Source organism: Argopecten irradians, chromosome 1 (assembly GCF_041381155.1).
Source record: "Argopecten irradians isolate NY chromosome 1, Ai_NY, whole genome shotgun sequence".
Lineage (NCBI taxonomy): Eukaryota > Metazoa > Mollusca > Bivalvia > Pectinida > Pectinidae > Argopecten > Argopecten irradians.
In genome coordinates, this window is record NC_091134.1 from 11291914 (window position 1) to 11307097 (window position 15184).

At 34.1% G+C, this 15184-nt stretch overlaps 1 protein-coding gene across 6 annotated transcripts in view; it reads left to right on the forward strand.

Annotated features, from left to right (window-relative positions):
• The window catches only part of LOC138317546 (G-protein coupled receptor dmsr-1-like), a 195181-nt gene that overhangs the window by 65605 nt on the left and 114392 nt on the right, over positions 1-15184 (forward strand). For 2 of the 6 annotated variants that reach the window (XM_069259341.1, XM_069259358.1), the window contains exon 1: positions 215-735. The exons of the other annotated variants lie outside the window; for them this stretch is intronic. The gene's annotated coding sequence lies outside the window, so the exon portion shown is untranslated. Of the gene's footprint in view, positions 1-214; positions 736-15184 lie in introns of those variants that run through there. 6 annotated transcript variants of the gene reach the window in all.

A 15184-nucleotide genomic window follows, 5' to 3' on the forward strand; every position in this document is an offset into this window, starting at 1 on the left:
TCAGCGTATAGACAACGTCTGGTTAAGAGATTTCTCATAGTGCGTAATTAGTTGTTCAGGCTTCGGTCATCCAGCTCACACGTTGGCCATCAGGGGATTATATATTGGCGGGTTTCAGTGGTTAAATGCGTTATTCCATAATTAGAACGATTCATTTCTATAACGGACACCTGTCTATCACCATTGTTTGTTTACAGTGGTCAGTTTGAGGCCACCAGTTGGTGGATGACTTGCGACAGCAAAATCCTCAAACAGGAACTTGACATCAAGGATCTTCCTGACACATTTTCTGTTATTTTCTACCAAAAACGTTCATTGATGTGATTGGCTGGATATTGTGCACTAAACGATTATTTATTGTCATTTTAACATTAATTGAAATCATCACACAAGCAATACGCAGCTATTTGTTTATTAGACTTCTTTTAATATATACTATAATATTTATTGTCACGTTAGGAGAGCGTGACTGAAGGCGTGAAGGCAACGGATAAAAAGGGCAAAATTAGCGATAAAAGTAGGAAACCAAGCCAATACCAACCGGACGTAACTCGAAAGCCACTTCCCGAAATCAATAGGAAATAGTTGTTAAGGTGTGAAAACGGAGATAAAGATTAATGATTCCAAACTAAACACAAGATTGGTGACAAGACTTTTATCGATTACTTGGGCCTTGGAGGGCTTCTTGAAATCTGAGTTGAACAATTGTGGATTTAGGATTCGAAAGCTGAAAAGGTAAGTTTGTATCTACTATCATTTCTTATACAAACTTGTCGATATCAGTAAAACAAATGTAGCGATATTGATTCTGGTGGTTTTATCATCGGTTATTGCATCCTTTACACTGTTTGTTATCATGTATTATATATCTTAAATCGGTCAGTGTCAAAGATTGCAATAAACGCAGGTATCGATAATGGCAATGTCAATAGTTGTATCACAGGGTTGTCATGGTGATGAGAAATAGAACTGTACAATCATCATCGTGTCGCTCAAGTATCACGTTATCAATTCTACATTGATTTTATCGTGGACATCAGGAATGGTCAAATATAACAACTGTTATCATGTGTATTGGTCAGATAGACCCTACCATAGAATAGCAAAGCCTTCAACGTATACCCTTTGATCGCTAAAGAATATCTACTGAGAGAATATTGCTTATCTTTGTATGCAAAACAACATCATTGGCACATTAATATCGAGTCTTTATGGTTTTTTTCCTCACTTAATGCCAATGAACTACTCATAGATTGATGACGTAACTATTGAAACAGGTAACTACATACATGTAAATATCAGTTTATTAGACACGGATCGATGACGTTACTCTGTAAAACAAGTGACGTAAAGAGCAACGTAAAAAGCTTTTCAATTTATGATATATTCACATTTGTCACGGGGAGCCGATAATGGGGCGGGTTAGAGATCTGAGGATCTACAGTTTAGGCAGTTCGATTTTCAGTAATTGTTCATTTTAAAGATTGATCACCAAAGCTCTATGCCCGAGGGTATAATTGATTTGGAGGGGTACTAGATCAGAAGGGGTCACATGACGAATTATGCGGTTCATTATCACATGAAATGATTAAGCAATGGTTATAGAGTATACCATACAATTGCAATAGGGCTGCGGAGAGAGAGAGTCTCATATTATCTGTAAAATATCTATTTTATTTAATGCGTGTATGAAGTAAGCATATTCGGTTGGATTGATTTACTACCAATTTTACAATACAAAAATACAGAATACAAGGAAATAAGGGCGACATAAAATGCTGATTTATTACTTACAATGAATGTAATAAAAAGATGTTTCGTGATAAACGGAAATCATGTCTCACCGAGACATACTATTCCGTCTTAACATATTACAGGGTTAGCTCCCTTGCGGGTAAGTATCGATTGTTACATCATTATTTTGTGAGTGCAATTCACGTCGTCTTCTCTGAAACGTGTGACGTTACGCTTGCAAACACATGACGTCAAAATCAATACCTACCTGCAAGGGAAGATAACTCTGTAATATGCAAATACGTCATTCCCAAACTGATGGACAGGTATCTGGAGTATGCTACAACCGATGTACTTGTCTATAATGATCAGTGATCACATCTCGTCTCCTATCATCGCTATAATATCTGACCTTGGTCTCTATAGATGTACCATACACATAAACATACTTGTACATCCCTAATGGATAGCCAGATATGCTGCTTGTTTCCTTAAGGTGTTTGTGTAACGTTCCTCGAGCTCTCTCGTCAGTATATTGTAACATGCAATCGGCGTCACTATTTGCATCCATTCCTCTCTAAAACCAATAATTTCTTACATGTACATGTAAGAATTGCTAATACGAGTACCAGCGATGATTTGAAAAATCAAAGCTCTGTAACAGTGTATTCAAAGTCCCTCGTTCATATTCGGATGACCAAATATCTTCCTAGACCCTTCCACCACCTCTGACTCATTACAGTTAGGGCGTGCAATACCATCTATGTGTAAAATTAAATTATATAAGTAATATAAGTATAATCAATATGAATACTAAAGAAACACGTTTGTTAAGTTTGTGAGGTCTTTTTCCCGTTAACGCTAGAAATCTATGTTTCTATGACTCCTTTAATTATGTACAATGTGCTTCCACGACATATTGAAGTGTTCACCATTGTAAAAGCACCAGCCGTCTGGTATCCCCAATAGTATTGTTACTCCTGTTACCAGTATACTTGAGAGTTTCCTCCGTGTATGCATTGTGATATGCCGACAAACTGCACAGCCAATATCGCTCATCGTTCATCATCACATTTGCCTTCTGGCGCTCAATTGTAGTTAAGTCTACTCTAATCAGGCTGTGTGCACCTGTATACCAATTAATATCGGAAGGCGATGACGTCACGCTGACCAATCTTTGCACACTTAATTAGGATCCATAACAACTGACATTACTGATCACATTATCGCTATGATAATTTCGTTTATGCTTCATCGATTGTTTTGTGTATTTTTTTTACCAAAACAAAATTTTATTCAACATAACATGTTGAATATAATAAATACAGTGTCCCTTCAACAGAAGGCCTCTCGTACTGATGTCCATATTTCTATATATTTTCCTCTCTTCCTTAATTACTTCTACCAACTTTCAATAAAATTATTTATAAATGAATATGTTTTGTGTATTTTAAAAGTTCAGGAAATGATAGAGGACCAAACACTACAAAAATCGATCAAATTATGATCCAGTCTTCGCATACTGCTACGTTATCTGATAATGTCCGAAAGTAATTATGGCTTTGTTATTGTTTCGTTTGCGAAATAAGGGGCGTAGTCAGGGTTGAAACAATGCAGATGGTAATGTTTATTATATTTTACATATTATTTTATATATTATTTTAGATATTTTTCGCCCCAACCGATGTAACTCATGGATATTTTTTTTCACTAAGTACAGTAGAAGACGATAAGTAAGCAATATAAATTTCCACAAATATTTGTTGTTACTTCTGTTATTTTTTTCCAGAATACCACATTTTCCCTGTATACTATGTTCGTACGCCCAGCATATTTATCCCATACTATGTTTACACTCAATAACCCAAAAACATGATCTAAACACGAATAGCAATCAAATGTGTTCCCCTCTAATACAAGTGATTGAGATGTACAATATTAGGGGGTAAGTGAGTACAAAACGATGCCTATCAAATCACTTGATTCTTACCTCCTACGTTCTCTCGTGACATCAAGGGGATGTGATGTCGATGGTGGTGTTACATTACAACATAAATTAAAATTAAATATATATTCTCTCTGCACAGAAAATAAAACCTTAAACATCCCAAGGTGGCAGAATGTCGGGCCATATCAGAATTACAAATCAGTTGTGATCCTAACAAAACTGTTGTATGTACGAACTGTAACGCTAGAGAAGTGTCATTCCTGTTACCACAACACTGTGATTCACATTATGTATCACTAGACTATCAGAAAATAAGATGATTTTATCTACGTGTTAAGTCCCAATCGGTTGGGAATAGGTAACATGACTAGTCAACCTATAACAAGAGCTGTTGGAGAACAGCAAAGCTCGCCTATTCAGAAGAAGTTGATGTTCAAGTATTTACTATTTAAACATGGAAATATGACAAATTAACAGACTCAAAAACCTCCTAAAGGGCCCCAAATTGGTTGTATTATCACGTTCAAGCATCCATAAACATTAGGAAAATAAAATCATAAACATTTATGATGACTTATGCTTAAACAATTGACAAAAATAGAAACTTGCTCAAAAACTTTAACGTGAAATGGGACGCCAACGCTGACGCCGACGCCGACGCCGGGGTGACAGCATAAGCTCCCCCCCTTCGAATAGGCGAGCTAACTAGTCTTCTTTAATATCTCCAAACCTAACTAGTCCCCAAACTACTCATATCCACAACTAGTTCCCATAACCTATACCTAATCCATATAACCTATAACTAGTCCATATAATCTTACCTATTTTTAGTCCCTATTACCTATATCTAGTCCCTAAACCTAACATATAAACTTAGTCCATATATATAACCTATACAATAAGTATGCAATGTGAAAGAAGTGAATTTTATGGAAATAACGGTGCCGAAAGTTTGTTTAATTTTTTATTCATGTATTTACATTCTATCTTTCGCCCCAACTCTTATTTGAGAAGAAAAACAATCGTATTTCCGTAACAGAAATGCCGTTTTTGGTCTTGTGATTATACTTGAGGTTATAAGGAAGAGTTGATTACTTGAATACCACTCAAGAATATATTTCTTTACCAAAATGCTGAAAAAATTGCCACAGAAATATTGCTGGCAATTGAAATTGATTTAAAACAACCTTCAATCGATGGTAAAGATCATTGTATCATCAAAAGAAATGTTAAGAAAATTTAACTAGTACTAATAAAATAAATTCAATTACTACGTGCCATGAAAGTCACTTGAGCATTTGGAAATAAGAGCGACATATTTTGAGCTTCTAAGATTCAAACCACAAGAGCGTTTGAAATGCTTGGTAATATACAGTATTAGGCTTAATGCAAGCATCATATCGATGGTGAATGAATCCAATATGGTCGTATGTGTTACCTTAGAACGATTTCGCCCTTAGTAGTCGCTCATGGCGGACTGACGTACTTGATTTGATTTTATCGTAATTTCACTGTCGTCATTGTGTTTTTGGGAACAGTTACGCTTTTTGTTTCATTAATGAAAATTTATTTTCACATGTCTTTAGCATCTTCCATTTTTTGCTGTATTTTGTAAGGTCTGTTACGAATCAGGTAAAATCAACGTATTCACCCTCTATTGTACCGATAGCTCTAGATCTATAGACGTATAAACGTAAGACAAGCCTATTGCTTTAAACATTCTTTTTGAAATACTGTATGCCTTAAACCAATTTTCTATTAAAGAATTGGATAATTGGATTTTACTCTAGATTATTTATCACAATATTTTATAGAAGTCTCATGTTATCTACCAAGCACCGAAATGTCGGACAAAAATGGTGTTGTCATGAATTTTTATGAAACGAGATTTTTTAAAGATTTTTTTGCTAACTTTGACGAGCAAAAAATAAACAAAAACAACATCGAAACAAACTTCTTAGACTCGTTTCATAAAGTCTCATATGTATGATATAAAAACAGATTTAAGACACTTTATAAGTGCACTAGCCTACATTTCGAAAAATTCCAACACCAAAATGCGCTCCAGCGGACTTTTGTTACGACGTCTCCAAATCCTGACGTCATGTTTTTGTTTACTGACGTGAAGTCTTGACATCACAATATTTTCCAGCAAATGCAAATCACCCGTGCATATTACACTAGTGACGTAAATATGCACGAGTATGAGATGGGGCGGAAGTATAATCTATGAATATAGATTGATCAGCACAGGTGAAGTCACTTGATATGTGTCGGAATATGTGATAAATAGGTATATGCCATGTAGGTACACTCTACTTATCCACTACAGTTAAAATCTGTTATAGGCCTATATTTAAATACAATTGTTTATAATGTTTGTGGTATTGATATGTTGAAGTTAAAAATGTGATCAGGAAAGCTGATTTGTTTTATAAACAAATTCAAAGTAAAAACAAACGAATCATAGGAACATTTTGATTACAGGAAACCATACGTAATTGAATTGATGTGGTGTAAGATATTCTATTATTTTGAACTGAAGACGTTATAATGCAGTTATAACCAAATGCTGAACTTTGTTGTGAAATCCAATTATGTTCGCAAAACTGTCAGCTTCAATTATTTTTCACCATAACTGTTGTTAATGATGATTGAAAATAGCTCATGGTTTCATTTAGTTTCCTGTTTACTCGGGGCCAAAATATTAGCAGGAAATTACTGCTAGTGTTTTCCTGTCAGTTAAGATGGTTACCAGTGTAAACAAACCAGTCCTGAATCACAGGGGCTGAGATACGCTTAACCCTTAAGAGGAGACCAAGTTTTATACTCCAATATGATATCGCCAATTCGAAGCAAACAGAAATGCAATTAGGCAAGTGTCCAAATAGCATCAAATGGCATTATTTGTTTGGGAGAGACAGACATATCAAAAAGGATTTTTTTTGCTGTCAGAAATTGGGAATTTATCAATTCCTCTATGGGGAAAAAGAAACTGTTTGATTTTATATGTGAATGAAACAGTGTGCATATATTCGACTTCATAGCTCGCAGTATTCTTTCCAAAGCCTTGTGACGTTTCTCATATTTCACCCGTATTCAATTGATCATATCTCAATTATGTACCCAGTCTGGTATAGTCTGAGTAAGTAGAATCGTTTGAAGTGTACTATTGGTGTTCAGAAGACCTCTCCAGGTTGGATGGCGAAGTCTCTATTACGATGGCAATACTTGTAGACGGTCAAACTAGTAAGGTATCTTTATTTCCATACGGGTGTAAAATTGGACCTAAATCACAATAAAATAGTTCTTGTGTTCAGAGATTATTGTAAAGGAGCTTTTACCTATCTCCAAAAATACGTGCTTGAAAGGAGTTGGCGGATGGCGGTATGCAGGATTTGCCGGACGTGAGTGAGGAAATCCGTTCCAAACAAAATTGTGGCAGTATTTGGGTTGGCTGTAAATCGTGGGGGTACTGTATACAAATGACTCCAACCACAACAAAATATTTTGTCAAGAGGTTATCTTTTCAATCCATGTAAATTATTAGTTTTCTACTAATCCGTTCCCGTCTGGGAGAAACAACCGATCATCTAAAATGTTCTAATAATAAAATCGAGTGCAATATCAGTATAATGAAATTATAAATATGATATCATTCTTTGTGTAGTTAGTCCAATATCTGAAAGAAAATACTTTGGTAATCACTAACTGTCCATCAAGTGAACTGAACTGTCCAATAAGTAAAAACTTGCTCGATAGTTTTTGGTCACTTAATTGACAGTTAGTGACCACTGACCAAGCAGCGGATGGAATCAAAATACCCAACACAAGCAAGAATTCAACAATTTTATATGAGGAAAACAATGCACATTTGCATATTAGAATAATGCCTAGTATTAGTATAATTAGTATAATTAATATAATTAGCATTATACCTTAGTGTAATCCATATTGTTATACACAGAATTCCCTCAGAATTTCAATGTTAGGTACACATCCTTGCATTTCACATAATTTCAAAATTCCTATGCCTTAGTTTGAGTCGCATTGGACATATCCAGTATATTTTCTTTGAAATTGTGCACAACTTTGTTCAAAAAGGCTGTTTTTCTCTTTCTGTTTGCCAGGTTGCGAACATGTTCAGGGCCCATCTTGATTTATACTCTTTTTTTGGAAGTCGCTCTTACATTAAGTTATCTAAATGTGATTCCTTTAATGGTTTTTGGAATCTTGTATTTTCTAAATTTTTTAAATACTAGTTTAGAAATGACAAATTTGGCGGCCATTTTATAAAACATGCATTTCTTACACTGCAGAGAGGTGAAATTCCACCTTTTTCTACATCCCAATTTTTCACTTAAAACGTCTGTGCTAAATGAAAGTTAACAGTGCTTTAAAAAAGGCATCAAAGTAACTATCGTTGAAATAAGAACATATGTTATTTATCAACATGCTGTTTTAGTTGTATTTTACAAACAAGCGGCACACTTTCCAGCAGATGTTTGGTCATAACTACTTATCCGTGTAGTCAGATATTGTTGATACGTTCACTATGATATCGTTGTGGTCAAGAGGTCAAATGATAAAATCGGTTGTCATAAGAAATGTTTATGAACGTCTGTGTATGTTTCAAATATTATTGGTAATTTGTAACTCTTTATATTGAGATCAATTTCACTTTATCACTACAAGTAGAAGTTATACATGTATCTAAGCGATTCCCCGTCCTTATGTCTATACCAGAGTGGTATCCGATCTGTTTGTGATGCACGGCTGGAGGGCTGTTTAGGATATGGCAATAGAACTTAATGGAACGCTTCGATTCCCAAGTATTAATTTTGTTAAAGGAACATTATTAAAGCGTTTGTCTATTTCACATTATGGTTAGTAAAGATGAAAACTTGACCATTATCGGTTGTTCACAAAAATATATGTAACGATAATTATTCGAAGGAAATAAAATACATACTAATTTAAAAGTACTAAAGTATAAATAAAACTCTACAAGTCTATAAAATGGGATAAACGTAATAGCAGCTATGGTCATTACGGGCGGTCAATCTATAGTATGCATTTATTAAAACAAGAACCAAATACATCAATTAAAAGTGACCTTTTGTCCCGTGTCGATCATGTTGAAGTTATTTGATTAATTTTGTGTGTGTTTAATTGGTGTTTTTTTACCACGTAATTAAAATGTTTTTAGTTTAGAATATATATAGGTATATAAGCAGTATTTTATTTTCATAATACCCGTAACTCCGTCTCAAAAATTTGTGATTTAACCGATAGATGTAACACTGAGTTCCGCATGTCGACACATCTCGCCGTAAGGATCATTACAGTATGGTCTCTGATCCCCCCAGACCTGCACGCATTCCATTTAAACAATTTAATGACCAAACACGTCTCATGGTTTCATGACAGAAGGCTACTGAATCGGGCATCGACCTGCCGTTATCTTAATGGTGGGTGATACAGATCTAATCACACTGCAAACATAGCTTCAGATTTAAGAGTCATTGAATTCGTATTAATGTATACATACGGTGAAGGGAAGCTTACATAACTTCTTTTTTTATTCATGACTAAATACGGAAGGTGGGGATGATGGGGGTAAATCTAATAGTCAAATCAGTACAGAATCTGATTTATAATGACCAAGCTTATAAAAAATAAAGGTTAAGCCTAACTTACATTTTGTAATTGCAGAATTGAAAAAAAAATCAAACTGCGAATATGCCTGTTTCAAATAAAGGAAACTTTTTATCGTGATAAAACATACATTTTGAGATAGAAAAGAAAACGCAAAAGCGAACAAAATAGAGCATTTAACATTACCTTTAAAGCGAATATGAAATAGTGGGGAAAGAACACCCTATACAATTACTAACCCACACATACTATGGAACGTCTTGGCTGTCAGGTATGGTTCAAATATATAGCATGGATTTATGATAATGACAGCAACTAAAATATCAATACATGAAATTAACACAATAACAATCCAAATAAAACAATGATATATGCAAATGAAAATATATATATCACTAAATTAAATAATGATGACACTAACGGATATAATGTTATAAGGTAAAAATCGCGAGAAAAGGAAATAAACTATTAGTAAAGTCAAGTAATAATATTGATAAAATCAAATCCAATATTGATAAAATGATGTACCGTGTATTTAGATCAAATCATATGAAGGATGAAACAATGCCATATAATGAAAACACAATGCCATATAGTGTATTTCATATACGTGACAGCTATGGCGTTATATGCTTATCTTTTAGAGTATATGTTTCTTTTTGTTTCAAAACATTAATATTTGTAATATCTATCTATTGATATAAGATATGCTCTGATTTTCCACAATTATCAATTTCATATGTAATGTGGAGGATGAGTCGATAGTTGATCTTCACAATTAGATGTCACTCCCGAGCCGATTATGACGTCTAAATACCACGGTGATGAGGTCTTCGGGCAGATGTAATCGAGCCATTCTCCATAGATTTCTTTGCATGAAGATTTTCAGCATGAAGCAAACATTGTTTTAATAATTTTCACATCTAATATAAAAATTAAGAATATCTGAATCGGTCCATATGATGCAATACTGCCCTGACAGAATATCAAGTAATGAGTTTAAGCTATGCCTTTGATCATTATATATTTCTACAAGGGTATATAACACCACTTTGACCTCAGCAAAGGTCCATTACTGATAAATATTTTCGTAGCATTCTAGCCTCAAACCACACCTCGTTGGCCGTAAATAATCAGGTAAACAGTGTATCTTCGGTGTAAAATCGATTACAATCCTGACTCTAACAGCCTATCTATCTGCCTTCCTTCACAAACGTCGGTTTCAAATATTGATATGATTTGTACGTCAAAGAAGTAGCGGAAACATGCATAACGCGGCAGGTGACTCACCTATGAATTAAGATTTGATGATTTTGATGTGAAATCATAGCAAATTGATTTCTTTCAGATAAGGTTTCTCATCGTGAGTGGCAATTTATACCTTCATATCTAAATATAACTTACATTTATATATCAAAATAGTTCTGTAACATTCGATAGAAGCAGGATAGCATGTCTGTCTGAAACCATTATTCTAGTTGTAATTTCACCATTGACTTCCTGTTGTATTGAGCAACACCTATCATATCCTGTCAATGGGCAAATAATTATATCTATAATGTCCTATAAAAGGAAAATACCACACAAAAATCTTTTACTTAGAAGTCAGTTATGAAAGATAATTCATGATAAGGTACACTTCACTTCGGCTACATTAATTCCCTGTGTGAGACATCAATAAGAGAGCTGTGCTATTGCTACCATTTGAAACCATTATATTCCGATTTTAGGTTTAAAATATAGGTCAGTGAAAATGTCAAAGACGAAATAAACATGTTTTATTTTACGTTTCCATTCAATTACCATGGAATAGAAATAACAGAAAAAGAATTAAAAAAATATCAAATGCAAAGTAGATTCCTTATCCATTGTGTAATGAGAAGAACACAAAATCAAAACCCACCTGTTTGTAAGATTTATCGGTAGTAACAGAACAAAAGACAGTGTAATGAAGTAACATTCAACGTAACAACTGTTAAACCGATGTTTCCACTAATTACCAATTAAATAGGAAATAAACTACGTTGAGAACGAGCCTACAGACACGCAGTGTTGTAATGATGACGTCGGCATTCAATAAACATCACGGAAGGGCCTCCCGAAACGTAACACGGACTTCATTATACGTAGTATATATAACACATGTACCATTTCTCTTGGTGCTAATTTGACACAACAATATCGCTGAAAAGGTTAGCGGGAGTAATGGACTGATCTATCACAATAATGGTCCTAGTAATATAGCTATATTTTCCTTTTATAGTATAGTATAGCATGCATCATGTTGTGATATGGCCCTATCTCGACGACCTTATTGCTACCCATCACCAATTACACGTTTTGTATTGTTCCATGCCAGACACTTGTATATCATACCTGTTATAACTCTTCTAAATCATGTGTCTGTGGTGAGTGACGTTAATCAACGACCAGTCCGGATCAGCAGACGACAGTTCTGGTGTATCTGGTAGGGATAAAACACAAAATAAATGTCACTTCCTAGCACAAGGCAATGAGCTTTGAGGAATGTTAATTCCAGACCTCTTTTACTAATCAAATTCAAAGTCTAAAGAAGTTCTTATATAACCAATGTTGACAATTGAAATGGCCACTACGAGTCAGCTGTACTGATTGGTTATAGGATCATTCATCCACTATATTGTACCGTCATTATATGCCTACACGAACATGGAAGAAAACGGTACGATTATAATGTTATAATGTTTGTAGTGAATATATGTACAACATTCTATAGCATTACCATTTATCATTTATGGATCATTCCGTTTTATTGAGACTTATGTACTTGTTTATATTGCTTACATCGCACTGTTTATATGTGCAGTGTTTGCACATTTTTAAATTGCTGATATGTACACTGTTTGTACTTGTTTGAATTGCTGATATGTACATTGTTTGTACCTTTTTGAATCATTGATATGTACTGTACAGTGTTTTCACTTGTTTGTATTACTGATATGTACAGTGTTTGCACTTGTTTGTATTACTGATATGTGCAGTGTTTGCACTTGTTTGTATTACTGATATGTACAGTGTTTGCACTTGTTTGTATTACTGATACATTTTGTATGTCCATTGTTTGTCCTTTTTTAAAATTACTGATGTGTACATTGTACATTGAATTTGTTTGAATTTCTGATTTGTACATTGTTTATACTTGTTTGCATTGTTGATGTGTAGTGTATTACTTTTAATGCAATGTTTGCATGTGTACGATGCTTCAGTGTAAAGTAAGTTTTCAATACCGAATCGGCGTTGATTAAAGATGCTTCACCGCTGACAAATGGTATTTTTCACTATAAAAAACAGGAGCAGACGATTTTGTATTTTTCTTCAGTTAAAAAGTTACTTACTTTACACCATTACCACCATTAAAAGGTTTGAGCTTCTAGTTTTACTTCAAGTTAAAAATATGAAAAATAATTAATTACATTCCGAAATAATCCCGTGGTATTATATCTTATATAGAATGAAGTAATGATTGCGCATACACCAAAGGCAAATAAATTATTTTTTGTTATTTTGTGTGTTAATTAGGCAAATATATACACGATTAAACATCGATTATTGTTCAAATGATGAATATCATTTATGCTCTGTCGGCGGTGGAGCATCTTCAACATATTATTTAAATATATATCCCACCAAAGTTCAACCAACATTTTTGTACAGTGATAGTGTAAGGACATATCATACATGTATTTAACTTTGTTGTTTTATAAGAGAGAGCAAGAGAATTGTAGCGTATTGCTATGGCAATTAAATGAAACACACATTGGCTACTTCACAAACGAGTCTGAAAACTAATTTGATATTCAATGTTTCAATGCCTTCCACGTAAGGGTAGAACCAGGAATGGATGATGATGTGAGACTTCTGTAAAATATGTTCTGCCATCATCACCACTCACCTATTGATTTTCACTGTCCACTGGTCATTATTTACTGAATTAGAGCAAAAGTTCATGTGTCACCAATAAATGTCTTTAACAATGACGAGCCGGGTGGTGATGGATAAGCATCAAGTGTCGTGTGTATGTTGGTCACTTTCTGAGCGGTCTGGTGTAGCTACAGCACTACTATTCACGCATATTCAGAAAAAAATAATGTGTTCACATGTAGTTTTAATACTCTTCACAGTAAAATTATTGGTGCGGTATATTTGATATGAAAACTGTTTATAATGCTATATTTTAAAACACACATTTGAAAAATGATTTCGTCAATTGGTCACACTGACTTCGCCACAAACGTATGAACTAGTTACATGTAATTGCCACAGATAAATCTCAAACATGGTTGGCACCAGCTCAAAGCATCTTCCTTAAAATGGGTAAACGATCAACTTAAAGCCAAGGATTTGAAGTAACAAGAAATCACGTGACAGTTTTAATGATCAGGGTGTGATTTAAAGTCACAAGAAAATCACGTGACAGTTTTAATGATCAGGTTGTGATTTTAAGTAACAAGAAAATCACGTGACAGTTTTAATGATCAGGTTACAAGAAGGTCACGTGACAGTTTAAATCATCAGATTATGATTTGAAGTAACAAGAAAATCACGTGACAGTTTTAATGATCAGGTTGTGATTTTAAGTAACAAGAAAATCTCGTGACAGTTTAAATGATCAGATTATGATTTGAAGTAACAAGAAAATCACGTGCCAGTTTTAATGATCAGGTTGTGATTTAAAATAGCAAGAAAATCACGTGACGGTTTTAATGATCAGGTTGTGATTTGAAATATCAAGAATCCACGTGACAGTTTTAATAATTCGTTTATGCTTTGAAGTAATAAGAAATCACATGATAGTTTTGATCAGCCTGGCGTCATGTTCCAACAATGAACTCCATCCTAGTATTAGGATTACACTTCCCTCATATGAGCACGCCTCTAGAAACCCTTCATGACCTATAAATCCCTTTCCCGACATAGCACGTCAACAGTTCATGATGCAAAATATTCCTAAAGTGTTTCAAGTCCATTAACGTTTTGAAATGGAAGCTTTGCTCGTTCAGTCGATCTTTTTTCATCCATGATGCATTGCCATTCGAGAAACAGTTTGCAATTTAAACAGCTCAACAAGTGATCAAATTTTGCTTTAATTTTCTTGTTTCATCATATTTAAATTGAATGAGATGTTTAACACTCTTTTATGGAGAATTTTATTGCATTTTAAGAAACTAATTTTGAAGGGTATGGAATAAAAATTGATTTACCGGAAACTGCAACGTTGCACCTTACAATATGAGGAAAGCGCAGAAACCTTCAAATCCAAAACATATTTAAGACAGAGTACATGCTCGTTGACTGTTTGATCCCAATTGTGCTTACAACACTTGATTTTATTGTATAAGTATTCGAGACTTAGGTACATTCCATTACTTAGATATTTTTCCTTTTTATTGCAGTAATAATTCCATGATGCATTAGTTTAACTTTATCAAATGTTCTTAATCTATCCCCACGCCCAATCGTAAGAAAACCATCCCATGTATCGTGATTCTATTACTAGGACGAACTCGTTAACAAGTATACTGGCTAGCTGTTGATTGTTTTCGCGAAACGAAGACGATATGACCTACATAAGAAACACTAATTTGATTATATTTTGGACAGCCGATCTTGCAAAACAAATTGGCATCAAGAAAAAGTGTTGATATTTCAAACATGATACGAAACAAGGAAATTAATACACACATTTCATTGCAATAAAATGTCACTGTTTTGGTAATATTTGGCACTTTAATCAGTTATAAAAAGAATATCTCTTTTGTATGTTTGCGCTATCTATTTGTACAGATTGTAAACAAACACAAGTAG